Here is a 13,904-nt window from a genome sequence, read left to right on the forward strand (position 1 = left end):
ACAATCTGGCCCTGAGTTTTGATAAAAATTATATTGACATGGCAACACAAACCTAATTGATAATGGATTTCAAGGGGGGGGGGGGGGGTTTCGGTTACGGTTCATTTAGGGCCAAAGTATCTTGAGGCCTTTTGGACCAATGACAGGAAGGCTGAGCTGCTGAACATGTTCACTAATAGGGGTGTGTCAAGTGGTATGTATAAATGAAAGTGGTGTTAAGGTTTGTTTTTGTGTCAATCCTTTCTTGAAGTTCAGAAAAGGAACCTTAACATTTGTTTTTAATGACACTGAGCGTACTGTCTTACAGATGCTTTGGGGGGAGAGGCCATATGTTGACCCTGATATCAGTGGCACACATTGCCGGATGGCAATTGGCCGTCTGATAAAAGAACATGGTATGACTGGCATTCTATGTTTTCAATTTCCTTATTTTTAAGATCAAAATTATGCAGACTACTGAATCTGATTACAGTACACTTTAACACCCTTCTATCTCAGCACTGAGTCAGGGTTTGTCTCGGCTTGAATATCAGTCACAACACAGGCCGCCTTGGTGGCCTGAGGAGTTGCCCTTTGCCTCAGTCAGTGACGGTACGTTAATATTGAATAACCAGCTGTTACTGTTTCAACTGCATGCACACAGCTGTTGCAACATGATTTGACTTTAACTTTGTTCCTCACTATGGTCATTTTGATACACTTTGATGCATTTTTTAAAGGAAAAGGTGAAGGGCGTAAAGCTTTCACTGCTGAAAAGCTGAGGCAGGTGGTACGCTCATACAATGCGTATTACAATCTCCAGGTATATATACAGTACAATTGTATGAACCTGTCTAAAACCTTTTGCATACCAGTGTGTTTTACAGACTAAAACAGATTTGTACATACATATCTAACAATAATGCGCTTTTACTTTAATCTGTTGAGCTGCAGCAGTCTGTTGAAGCACCACCATCACCCCCATCACCAGCAACACCAGCAGCAGCAGAAACACCTGCTGTGCCTCTCACCCCCCTCACCCCTCCAACCCCCACCCCATGAGGTAAGGACGCTGGGGCACAGCGCTTCTCACCCCCCCACCAGCCACCCCTCTCCCCCATGAGGCAAGGACGCCCGGGCACAGCCCCCCCCCCCCACAACCCACCCCCATGAGGCAAGGACGCTGGGCACCAGCAGCAGCATCACTACCAGCAGCAGCATCACCACTACCAGCCTTTAATGCAGATTTCAATCTCCAGGTATATATGTACAATTGTATCAAGCTGTCTAGATTGCTGTAGTTTTGCTTCATTCCTTAAAAACACAGAAAATACTTAAAAAGAGAAGGATGAATGATTTCAAGTGCAACCATTGTGTTTAAAGACATTTGTACATACATATCTAACAACGATGCGCTTTTCCCTTAGTCAGAGAATGTGCAGCAGTTTGTTGAGGCACCACCAGCAACAGTAGCAGTACCAGCTGCAGCTGTGTCAGTGGCAGGAGCAGCACCAATAGCAGCACAAACACCATCAGCACCACAAACACAACCAGCAGCAGCGGCAGATTATAAAGAAGGATCACAATGAATATTATGTCATTTTCTTTAATGTGTCAACATCTTTTGGAAAAGTAAAGCATATCATCCTAAAGCAATCTCACTTTTCTTTGTTTGTTGATAAGCTACGTGTTTTTCATCGTAATTGATTCAAAATCTAAGTGTGACAGTTTTGTTGTACCGTAAACAGAACAGGACAATTGGAAATAGTTAGCCACCTATGTTACAGAGTCTAAAAACAAGCAGATTAGCACTAGCAGATTAGAACTAGCCTACTTCTTTCCCAATGCAATAACAATAAAGGCATTCATTCATTTACTCATTAGTCATTTTAGTTTGTATTACTACATTCATTATTATTGTTGTAATCTCACATGTAGCCTACTATGGCTACCATAATTAAAATTAGATAGATACATAGTTAATGTGTCTTAATAGGCCTACAGTGAAAATACATTATATAGCCAACTGTTCCAGCAAGGAGGAAGATGGGGTATGGATATTGGGCATGCATATCCACTCCTAGGCCTGAGCTCCTACACTCCCCCTGTAGCCTAGTAGCCAGCATTACATTTAAATCTCTCACTTTGGCCTATATGGGACACTGACTGAATCTGCTCCTTGTTATTTAAATTCAATGATCAAGATGTACTTCCCCAACCGCCCACTGCTGTCTTCTGATTACCATTTGTTCTGTCGACTAGGCCTACTCATGAACGCTAAATTCAAGACTCTTCCTCAGTGGTTCCATGTGGGTGCAATAAGTTGCACAGAACTCTGTTCCTGTGATAGTTTACAGTGTTTTTAAAAGGCGTCTAAAGGCACATTTGTTCAACATGCACTTAGTCCATTATGCAGTAAAGCACTATAACTTGTTATTATATCATTGATTGAATGGGCATTTGTTTATTAGCCTATTGCTATTGTCCTTATTACAGTCTGACCAACATCTTCATTTGTTACCTGTTCAATTTAAGTGTTATATTTGTTATCTATTTATGTTGCTTTGAACAGCAAAGATTAGGAGAGCCTATTCTTCAGCCAAGCAGGTAGCCCTACGGGGCGTTGCCTAGCAACAAGGGTCAGAAGTACACGTTTTTCGATATTTTGTGGAATTATACTTATTTTCATTGAATGCAAATGTTGTGAGTCATGTACCAACTTGCTTTAACTATTTCTATACATATTATAGACAGCAAAAGTCGTCTGTGCCAGTGTTTTGCATCCTAACAATTTTGTTTATGTTTTAATACAAAACCGTTTTAGTGAACTACAAATTCGGCGCCATTGTTATAAAGCAGCGTTGAAATGAACGCTACACGTCATGGGCCATGTAGTCTAATTACAGAAATAGCTATAATTTCAAAATTACAAAAATATTTTTATATATAACATGAGAAACATGCTTGAATTATTAAGATGTATCACCTGCTTGACTATAAAGTCAAAAGCTTGCAACATTTGTAATATTTTAAAATAAATGTAATTTTCCCATTTTTGCACATGAGGTACACAAATGACAGAAACATTATTTATAACACATATCTTAAGTAATAAGCATACCAAATTTCAGACAAATCTGACCAGTGGTTCCACAATTCAGGAAACTCAAAATATTACATTTTTACACCTTTGAGGGGCGCTACTGAGGTAACCGGGGTACCTGGGGCATTAAAAATTCTTGGAGATGCTTCCTTGCATCCGGATGAACAACATATGCTATTTTATTTCACCCTCTGAATATTTTCATTTTTCCTCAACTGGGCAAAATATGACCATGCGTAGCCTACATTTGGATGAGCATGACATGATGAGAACGTAAAGCAATAGTTTCAACTTTGGCAAAAAACATTTGACATGGACTTAAAGGCATAGAGGAAGCTTTTGAGGGTTTGGGATGGCATCATCAACCCAACTTGGTTTGATCCATCCACTTGTGTCCATCCAAAACTGTCAGAAAATGCAGCCGAATGGCTGTATGGTAGGTTACTTTGCAGGGCTGTCGCGTGGGTCAAAACTGACCAGCAGGGTGATGTCATGCAAATCATGTTTATTTCATATCAAAACACTTGCATATATCAGATAAAAGCAGAATATAGATGTTATGAGGTGCTTGGTTTGATCCATGAACTTGTGTCCATCCAAAACTGTCAGAAAATGCAGCCGAATGGCTGTGTGGATGGTACTTTGCAGGGCTGTCGCGTAGGTCAAAACTGACCAGCAGGATGATGTCATGCAAATCATGTTTATTTCATATCAAAACACTTGCATATATCAGATAAAAGCACAATATCGATGTTATGAGGTGCTTGGTTTGATCCATGAACTTGTGTGCATCCAAAACTGTCACAAAATGCAGCTTTTTTACAAATTTTCTGACAGTTTTGGATGCACACAAGTTCATGGATCAAACCAAGCACCTCATAACATCGATATTGTGCTTTTATCTGATATATGCAAGTGTTTTGATATGAAATAAACATGATTTGCATGACATCACCCTGCTGGTCAGTTTTGACCTACGCGACAGTCCTGCAAAGTACCATCCACGCAGCCATTCGGCTGCATTTTCTGACAGTTTTGGATGCACAAGTTCATGGATCAAACCAAGTTGGGTTGATGATGCCATCCCAAACCCTTAAAAGCTTCCTCTATCCCTTTAAGTCCATGTCAAATGTTTTTTGCCAAAGTTGAAACTATTGCTTAACGTTAATCATGTCATGCTCATCCAAATGTAGGCTACGCATGGTCATTATGCCCAGTTGAGGAAAAATGTAAATATTCAGAGGGTGAAATAAAATAGCATATGTTGTTCATCCGGATGCAAGGAAGCATCTCCAATAATTTTTAATGCCCCAGGTACCCCGGTTACCTCAGTAGCGCCCCTCAAAGGTGTAAAAATGTAATATTTTGAGTTTCCTGAATTGTGGAAGCACTGGTCAGATTTGTCCGAAATTTGGTATGCTTATTACTTAAGATATGTGTTATAAATAATGTTTCTGTCATTTGTGTACCTCATGTGCAAAAATGGGAAAATTACATTTATTTTAAAATATTACAAATGTTGCAAGCTTTTGACTTTATAGTCAAGCAGGTGATACATCTTAATAATTCAAGCATGTTTCTCATGTTATGTATAAAAATATTTTTGTAATTTTGAAATTATAGCTATTTCTGTAATTAGACTACATGGCCCATGACGTGTAGCGTTCATTTCAACGCTGCTTTATAACAATGGCGCCGAATTTGTAGTTCATTAAAACGGTTTAAAACATAAACAAATTATTGTTAGGATGCAAAACACTGGCACAGACGACTTTTGCTGGGTATATGTAGAGAAATAGTTAAAGCAAGTTGGTACATGACTCACGACATTGGAATTCAATGAAAATAAGTATAATTCCACAAAATATCGAAAAACGTGTTGGCTACTTCTGACCCTTGTTGCTAGGCAACGCCCCGTAGGCTACTTGCTTGACTGAAGAATAAGGAGGCTCGTTATCCTATCTTTGCTGTTCAAAGCAACATATAAATAGATAACAATATAACACTTAAATTGAACAGGGAACAAATGAAGATGTTGGTCAGACTGTAATAAGGACAATAGCAATAGGCTAATAAACAAATGCCCATTCAATCAATTATATAATAACAAGTTATAGTGCTTTACTGCTTAATGGACTGCATGTTGAACAAACGTGCCTTTAGACGCCTTTTAAAAACACTGTAAACTATCACAGGAACAGAGAGCACTGTGCAACTTATTGCACCCACATGGAACCACTGAGGAAGAATCTTGAATAGCGTTCATGAGTAGTCGACAGAACAAATGGTAATCAGAAGACAGCAGTGAGCGGCTGGGGAAGTACATCTTGAATTAAAATAACAAGGAGCAGATCCAGTCAGTGTCCTATAGGCCAAAGTGAGAGATTTAAATGTAATGCTGGCTACTACAGGGGGAGTGTAGGAGAATAGGCCTAGGAGTGGATATGCATGCCCGATATCCATAGGCCTACCCCATCTTCCTCCTTGCTGGAACAGTTGGCTATTTATGTATTTTCACTGTAGGCCTATTAGGACACATTATCTATGTATCTATCTAATTTTAATTATGGTAGTCATAGTACATGTGAGATTACAACAATAATAATGAATGTAATAATACAAACTGAAATGACTAATGAGTAAATGAATGAATGCTTTTATGTTATTGCATTGGGAAAGAAGTAGGCCTAAATCTGCTAGTGCTAATCTGCTTGTTTTTAGACTCTGTAGGTGGCTAACTATTTCCAATTGTCCTGTTCTGTTTACGATACACCAAAACTGTCACACTTGGATATTGAATCAATTACGATGAAAAACACGTAGCTTATCAACAAACAAAGAAAAGTGAGATTGCTTTAGGATGATATGCTTTACTTTTCCAAAAGATGTTGACACATTAAAGAAAATTACATAATATTCATTGTGATCCTTCTTTATAATCTGCCAATGCTGCTGGTGCTGATGGTGTTTGTGCTGCTGTTGGTGCTGCTCCTGCCACTGACACAGCTGGTACTGCTACTGTTGCTGGTGGTGCCTCAACAAACTGCTGCACATTCTCTGACTAAGGGAAAAGCGCATCGTTGTTAGATATGTATGTACAAATGTCTTTAAACACAATGGTTGCACTTGAAATCATTCATCCTTCTCTTTTTAAGTATTTTCTGTGTTTTTAAGGAATGAAGCAAAACTACAGCAATTTAGACAGCTTGATACAATTGTACATATATACCTGGAGATTGAAATCTGCATTAAAGGCTGGTAGTGGTGATGCTGCTGCTGGTAGTGAGGCTGCTGCTGGTGCCCAGCGTCCTTGCCTCATGGGGTGGGTTGTGGGGGGGGTGAGGGGCGCTGTGCCTGGGCGTCCTTGCCTCATGGGGGAGAGGGGTGGCTGGTGGGGGGGGTGAGAGGCGCTGTGCCCCAGTGTCTTTACCTCATGGGGTGGGGTGGGGGTTGAGGGGGGATATGTATGTACAAATCTGTTTTAGTCTGTAAAACACACTGGTATGCAAAAGGTTTTAGACAGGTTCATACAATTGTATATATACCTAGAGATTGTAATACGCATTGTATGAGCGTACCACCTGCCTCAGCTTTTCAGCAGTGAAAGCTTTACGCCCTTCACCTTTTCCTTTAAAAAATGGCAAACAATGCATCAAAGTGTATCAAAATGACCATAGTGAGGAACAAAGTTAAAGTCAAATCATGTTGCAACAGCTGTGTGCATGCAGTTGAAACAGTAATAGTTGGTTATTCAATATTAACGTACCGTCACTGACTGAGGCAAAGGGCAACACCTCAGGCCACCAAGGCGGCCTGTGTTGTGGCAGATATTCAGGCCCAGACAAACCTTGACTCAGTGCTGAGATAGAAGGGTGTTAAAGTGTAATCAGATTCAGTAGTCTGCATAATTTTGATCTTTAAATAAGGAAATTGAAAACATAGAATGCCAGTCATACCATGTTCTTTTATCAGACGGCCAATTGCCATCCGGCAATGTGTGCCACTGATATCAGGGTCAACGTATGGCCTCTCCCCCCAAAGCATCTGTAAGACATTATGCTCAGTGTCATTAAAAAAAAATGTTAAGGTTCCTTTTCTGAACTTCAAGAAAGGATTGACACAGAAACAAACCTTAACACCACTTTCATTTATACATACCACTTGACACACCCCTATTAGTGTACATGTTCAGCAGCTCAGCCTTCCTGTCATTGGTCCAAAAGGCCTCAAGATACTTTGGCCCTAAATGAACCGTAACCGAAACCCCCCCCCTTAAAATCCATTATCAATTAGGTTTGTGGTGCCATGTCAATATAATTTTTATCAAAACTCAGGGCCAGATTGTGACCATACTAAAATAATTGTTCTTCCATTGAATGTCATCTTCGATAGATCGATCTCATCATTGAAATGTTGTTGAATAAATATTACATATACCTGTGAAATTTAAGGTGGGTGACTCACTGCTGAAATCAACCCATACGGCAAAAGCCAGGGGTGCTCCAGCCTCACCACTGCACCAATTCTTCATCTGAAAACAATATAAAAAAGATTATACTTTCCCTCTCTTTTAAAAGCAGCCTCCCTCCCTTTCTTTCTTCACTGCACCCAATATTAGCAGGTGCACATCTTTACTGTCTAGCTCTCCAAAAAGTCACCAACTTTAACATTTCAGCTACACTGTCAGGCTAAAAAATACCCTGCCACTGATTGAACTCCACGAGGCCCGGCTGGCCCTCCTTCTCTTTTGCACCACCGTCCTCTGTCTCTTCAAACCTTTAATTATGAAGAAAATGATGAACATTTAACATGAATTGAGACATGTCCCACTGTATATATTCTGAAAGCCTGACCTACTTTCCTGCAGACTTTTGCATATCATACGATCAGTTGTAGGTGTAATTTAACATACAATAGGACATGTGTCACCATGCTGCAAACTTTGCAGGACATAAATCTATACATGGCTCTATTTTGCATATTTGCGAACGAGGTACACATATGATACGTTTTGAGCTCCAACTCAAAGGCAAAGCAGTTTCAGCCATGCAAACCATATATTTTCTGAAAGCTGGTCAGTTGTAGGTATGATTTAACATACAATAGGACATATCCCACTTTCCTGCAACCATTGGAGGACATAAATCTATACATGGCACTATTTTGTATATTGACGAACAAGGTTCACATATGATACGTTTTGAGCTCCAACTCAAAGGCAAAGCAGTTTCAGCCATGCAAACCATATCCATAACCATACCTACCATAACCATACCTACCGTAGATAGCCTAAATGATATATTTTTTGAACGCCTGTAGTGTGGAGATGTGATCTAAGCTACAGTATAATAAGTTATATTCCTCCCTTCTGTGTGATTAATAAAACCATATGCCAGGATGACATCACTGTTCAGAGTGACGTGACGAGTGCAGGTAGTTTTTAGTGCTTAATAAAACCATATGCCAGGATGAGATTAAGCAAACATAAGGGTGGAATATACTGTAGGTTACACATGTCTCACCTTGATGAGGCAAAGGAGCAGCACTGCATACGAGAGATCCCTCTTGAACTTCTGCAGGATGTAAAGGCAAAACTGTTAGAAAATATATGCTTTAGGTGGTTGAATTACCTGTCCCTTAATAGTGGAGTCCACAATGGCAAGGGTGGTCCATATCATAACATGACCCGCATGGAGCATGCAAAGTGTCATCTCTCTAGCTGTAACGCAAAGCATTGTGCCAGCAAAAACTACTTTTTTGGCGATTTAACATTTAGCCATTTTTACATTTTTAGCCAAAAAACACACTTATGTTGATCCGATCAGTATGAAATCAGAACATGTTGAACAACGGGACATCACAAACAAGCCAGACTCAGTTTGGAGACTGTGGATTATTCCCGGAAGGAGATAAACAGTTTGAAACATACAAGGTTTCTCTCTTCTGGCGTGGTAACGCTAGGTGCTAGAGGGATGGGACCAAGACGCAAGGCACCGCCTTGAGGCCCCTGACAACTCTCCCAAAGGTGGGATCTCTGAGACACTCACAAAAAGAATTGTGAAGGAAAAACATAAAAAAAGTTGACCACTCCCACTTCAGATGTGAAATTCAAGTCAGACCTTCTGCACATGACCCACATGGAGCGTGCAAAGTTTCATCCCTCTAGCTGTAACGCAAAGCATTGTGTCTGCAAAAAATACTTTTTTGACTATTTAACATTTAGCCATTTTTCAATTTTTAGCCAGAAAACACACATATGTTGGTCAGGTCCGTAAATATATAGCGTTGCTAGGGTACATATGGCATTTACTATGCTAAATACCGTGGTTGCTATGGTGGTTACTATGGTCATATTGTGGTGGTTGCTAGGTTGTTGCTAGGGTAATTTGAATGGTTGCTATGGTGTTGCTAGGGTAGATATGGTGGATGCTATGCAAAATAACACGGTTGCTATGGTGGTTGTTAGGGTAAGCATGTTGGTTGCTATGGTGGTTGCTAGCTTGACATTATACAAGTGGTTGCTAGGGTAATTAAGATGGTTGCTAGGGTAATTAAGATGGTTGCTAGGGCGTTGCTAGGGTAATTAAGGTGGTTGCTTGGGTGTTGCTAGGGTACATATGGTGGTTGCTATGCAAAATAACAAAGCAGTAGAATTGCTAACGTTTAGCCATTTTTACATTTTTAGCCAAAAAACTCACTTATGTTGGTCCGATCAGTATGAAATCAGAATATGTTGAACAACGGGACATCACAAACAAGCCAGGCTCAGTTTGGAGTCGGTGGATTATTCCCGGAAGGAGATAAACTGTTCGAAACGTACAAGGTTTCTCTCTTCTGGCGCGGTAACGCTAGGTGCTAGAGGGATGGGACCAAGATGAACAGCACCGCCTTGAGGCCCCTGACAACTGTTCTAAAGGTGGGATCGATCTCTGAGACACCCACAAAAAAAACTGTGAAGGAAAAACATAAAAAAAGTTGACCACTCCCACTTCAGAGGGGGAGTTGTGGGTGGTAGCATGGAGCTACGAGGCTGAAATTCAAGTCAGACCTTCTGCACATGACCCACATGGAGCATGCAAAGTTTCATCCCTCTAGCTGTAACGCAAAGCATTGTGTCTGCAAAAAATACTTTTTTGACTATTTAACATTTAGCCATTTTTCAATTTTTAGCCAGAAAACACACATATGTTGGTCAGGTCCGTAAATATATAGCGTTGCTAGGGTACATATGGCATTTACTATGCTAAATACCGTGGTTGCTATGGTGGTTACTATGGTCATATTGTGGTGGTTGCTAGGTTGTTGCTAGGGTAATTTGAATGGTTGCTATGGTGTTGCTAGGGTAGATATGGTGGTTGCTATGCAAAATAACACGGTTGCTATGGTGGTTGTCAGGGTAAGCATGTTGGTTGCTATGGTGGTTGCTAGCTTGACATTATACAAGTGGTTGCTAGGGTAATTAAGATGGTTGCTAGGGTAATTAAGATGGTTGCTAGGGCGTTGCTAGGGTAATTAAGGTGGTTGCTTGGGTGTTGCTAGGGTACATATGGTGGTTGCTATGCAAAATAACAAAGCAGTAGAATTGCTAACGTTTAGCCATTTTTACATTTTTAGCCAAAAAACTCACTTATGTTGGTCCGATCAGTATGAAATCAGAATATGTTGAACAACGGGACATCACAAACAAGCCAGGCTCAGTTTGGAGTCGGTGGATTATTCCCGGAAGGAGATAAACTGTTCGAAACGTACAAGGTTTCTCTCTTCTGGCGCGGTAACGCTAGGTGCTAGAGGGATGGGACCAAGATGAACAGCACCGCCTTGAGGCCCCTGACAACTGTTCTAAAGGTGGGATCTCTGAGACACCCACAAAAAAAACTGTGAAGGAAAAACATAAAAAAAGTTGACCACTCCCACTTCAGAGGGGGAGTTGTGGGTGGTAGCATGGAGCTACGAGGCTGAAATTCAAGTCAGACCTTCTGCACATGACCCACATGGAGCATGCAAAGTTTCATCCCTCTAGCTGTAATGCAAAGCAATGTACTGCCAAAAACTACTTTTTTGGCGATTTAACATTTAGGCATTTTTACATTTTTAGCCAAAAAACACACATATGTTGGTCAGGTCAGTAAATGTATATAGCGTTGCTAGGGTACATATGGCGTTTACTATGCTAAATACCGTGGTTGCTGTGTTGGTTACTATGGTCATATTGTGGTTGTTGCTAGGGTAATTTGAATGGTTGCTATGGTGTTGCTAGGGTAGATATGGTGGATGCTATGCAAAATAACACGGTTGCTATGGTGGTTGTTAGGGTAAGCATGTTGGTTGCTATGGTGGTTGCTAGCTTGACATTATACAAGTGGTTGCTAGGGTAATTAAGATGGTTGCTAGGGTAATTAAGATGGTTGCTAGGGCGTTGCTAGGGTAATTAAGGTGGTTGCTTGGGTGTTGCTAGGGTACATATGGTGGTTGCTATGCAAAACAACAAAGCAGTAGAATTGCTAACGTTTAGCCATTTTTACATTTTTAGCCAAAAAACTCACTTATGTTGGTCCGATCAGTATGAAATCAGAATATGTTGAACAACAGGACATCACAAACAAGCCAGGCTCAGTTTGGAGTCGGTGGATTATTCCCGGAAGGAGATAAACGGTTCGAAACGTACAAGGTTTCCCTCTTCTGGCGTGGTAACGCTAGGTTCTAGAGGGATGGGACAAAGACACACGGCACCGACTTGAGGCCCCTGACAACTGTTCCAAAGGTGGGATCTCTGAGACACCCAAAAAACACACATATGTTGGTCAGGTCAGTAAATATATAGCGTTGCTAGGGTACATATGGCGTTTACTATGCTAAATACCGTGGTTGCTATGGTAGTTACTATGGTCATATTGTGGTGGTTGCTAGGTTGTTGATGGGGTAATTTGAATGGTTGCTATGGTGTTGTTAGGGTAGATATGGTGGTTGCTATGCAAAATAACACGGTTGCTATGTTGGTTGCTATGGTGGTTGCTAGCTTGACATTATACAAGTGGTTGCTAGGGTAATTAAGATGGTTGCTAGGGTAATTAAGATGGTTGCTAGGGCGTTAAAAAGTAGCCAAATAGGGATTTCATCTAACCTCTAACACACACATCAAATAGCTATATCTCTTGAACACATGTGGCACATGTTTGGATGGCAAGGAAGATGCCCATGAAATTTGATGCAATTGCCATGTCCAGAAAGCAAAATATCCTTGTCAGATTTTGATTCCCTATAAACACCTCAGACAGACTTAGTCTTATAACTCCCACCAGCATTTTTTTTTCTTAAAAAGACCAAAATATCCAACACGTGTAAGAGAACTAAAAGAGAACAAAGGGGGATAACAAAGATAAAATGATAGCCCTCCAAAACTGTAAAAACATTCTTATTCTCTCTTAAAATGGGAGTTTTAGTCAAATAGGGATATTTCGTAACCTGCTAAAAACAATTGCCCATAAATCCTGAGTTCTTTCTTTGTTAGGCCTATGTATCCTATAATTATACTTTTTTATGTTCATTGCCATGAATTCTACCATTATTAGTTGTAAAACCAGTATATGTACATACTGGTTTACCAGACATACCTCCTATTTTATGCCATGCCATCTCATATAACGTTATATGAGCCTCCACAGCGCCTAATCCCAATTGCCCTAAAACTGTGGTCAGATGATGAACTGTAACCACTAAAAAGCCGCCAGGACAAAAATTCCAGCGGCAAAATTGGGCACACCTGATCAAACACTTCTCCTCTTAAAACTGACAATGCAATGTCATTACAGTATATTAGTAGCCTAGGCTATTGTAAGAAAATAAGTAGGCCTAAGTCAAATAAGTAGTCTAGTCTACAAAGAGGATAATAAAACAGATCGAAGTCGGTTTCATAACAAAAAGCGGCCTGACATAGACAAAGAAATGTAGACTGTCAGTCCATAGCATTAATAACATTTACGATTAAGGTTAGAAGTTTATTATATGCCATTAGTCATGCTAATTTGTCATATTTCCCATGCTTACACTGGACTAAGAGTAGGCTAAATAAATGCGACTTACCGGGATGACGGATCAAACGCAATGAAAATTGTTGCACTCAATGACGGCATTCCCGCGCGAATTGTAGCCTACTGTACACAAGACATGTATAATCGATCACATCATTGATTGTATAGGCTCACACTAACGACTTGAAAAGTCAGTCAGTGTAAGGCTACTCATTTATTCTATTCTAGCTAAATTAATCTGATGGACTAAACTTTAATGCAAACGAAAGTTTATAGGCCTATCACACGCTATTCACCTGTTTGACCACTCCAATTCTACTCCATTTTCTACAGGTGTTAATGGAGTAGAATTGGCAGTAGGCTATTTCAGTTATATTTGTTTTACAATTTGTTTTAAAAGGTGGCAAAGCAGTTTTCTGTGTGACCCCCTTTTGTCAAATTCCATTGATCAAAACAGCGCTCTGAGAGCAACCAACCTTCGTAGGTCTTCGTTTTTGCCGGAAAAGCCCGGAAAAAATCCCCATTGCGCGTAAGATTACACGCTACCTTTCTGCTGGCACAAATCAATTGGGACTAAAAGGCTGAAATGACACGCGAAAACGCAAAACGGCGTATGAATAACACGCTAAATGACATAAGAAATTGGCGTGTCATTCTACGCCGTTTGGTGAGATCAGGCTGTTCTGTTTGCTAAAACTGTTTATCTGCTGTTGACTCATTCACTAAGACTGTCACATCACATTTACTTGGTGGTCTTGTCAGTGCTGCCAGTGAGCGTGAACTGTTACATTAAG

General features: G+C 40.3%; 2 long non-coding RNA genes across 3 annotated transcripts; both read left to right on the forward strand.

Annotated features, from left to right (window-relative positions):
• Nucleotides 1-531: 531 nt before the first annotated feature.
• LOC143135419 (uncharacterized) lies at nt 532-1,123 on the forward strand. Of its 2 annotated transcripts, none has more exons than XR_012988948.1 (3): nt 532-591; nt 720-802; nt 928-1,123. It is a non-coding gene; the product is annotated as an uncharacterized LOC143135419 (long non-coding RNA). The 2 variants fall into 2 exon arrangements; XR_012988947.1 differs by having other exon boundaries at nt 934-1,123.
• Nucleotides 1,124-1,132: 9 nt separating this feature from the next.
• On the forward strand, nt 1,133-1,855 carry LOC143135418 (uncharacterized). Its single transcript, XR_012988946.1, has 2 exons — nt 1,133-1,238; nt 1,407-1,855. It is a non-coding gene; the product is annotated as an uncharacterized LOC143135418 (long non-coding RNA).
• Nucleotides 1,856-13,904: the final 12,049 nt, after the last annotated feature.

Source organism: Alosa pseudoharengus, unplaced genomic scaffold (genome assembly GCF_046254945.1).
Source record: "Alosa pseudoharengus isolate Yale_2024_CS ecotype anadromous, Long Island Sound unplaced genomic scaffold, YU_APseudo_1.1 YU_APseudo_1.1_scf_2, whole genome shotgun sequence".
In the NCBI taxonomy this organism is placed as follows: domain Eukaryota; kingdom Metazoa; phylum Chordata; class Actinopteri; order Clupeiformes; family Clupeidae; genus Alosa; species Alosa pseudoharengus.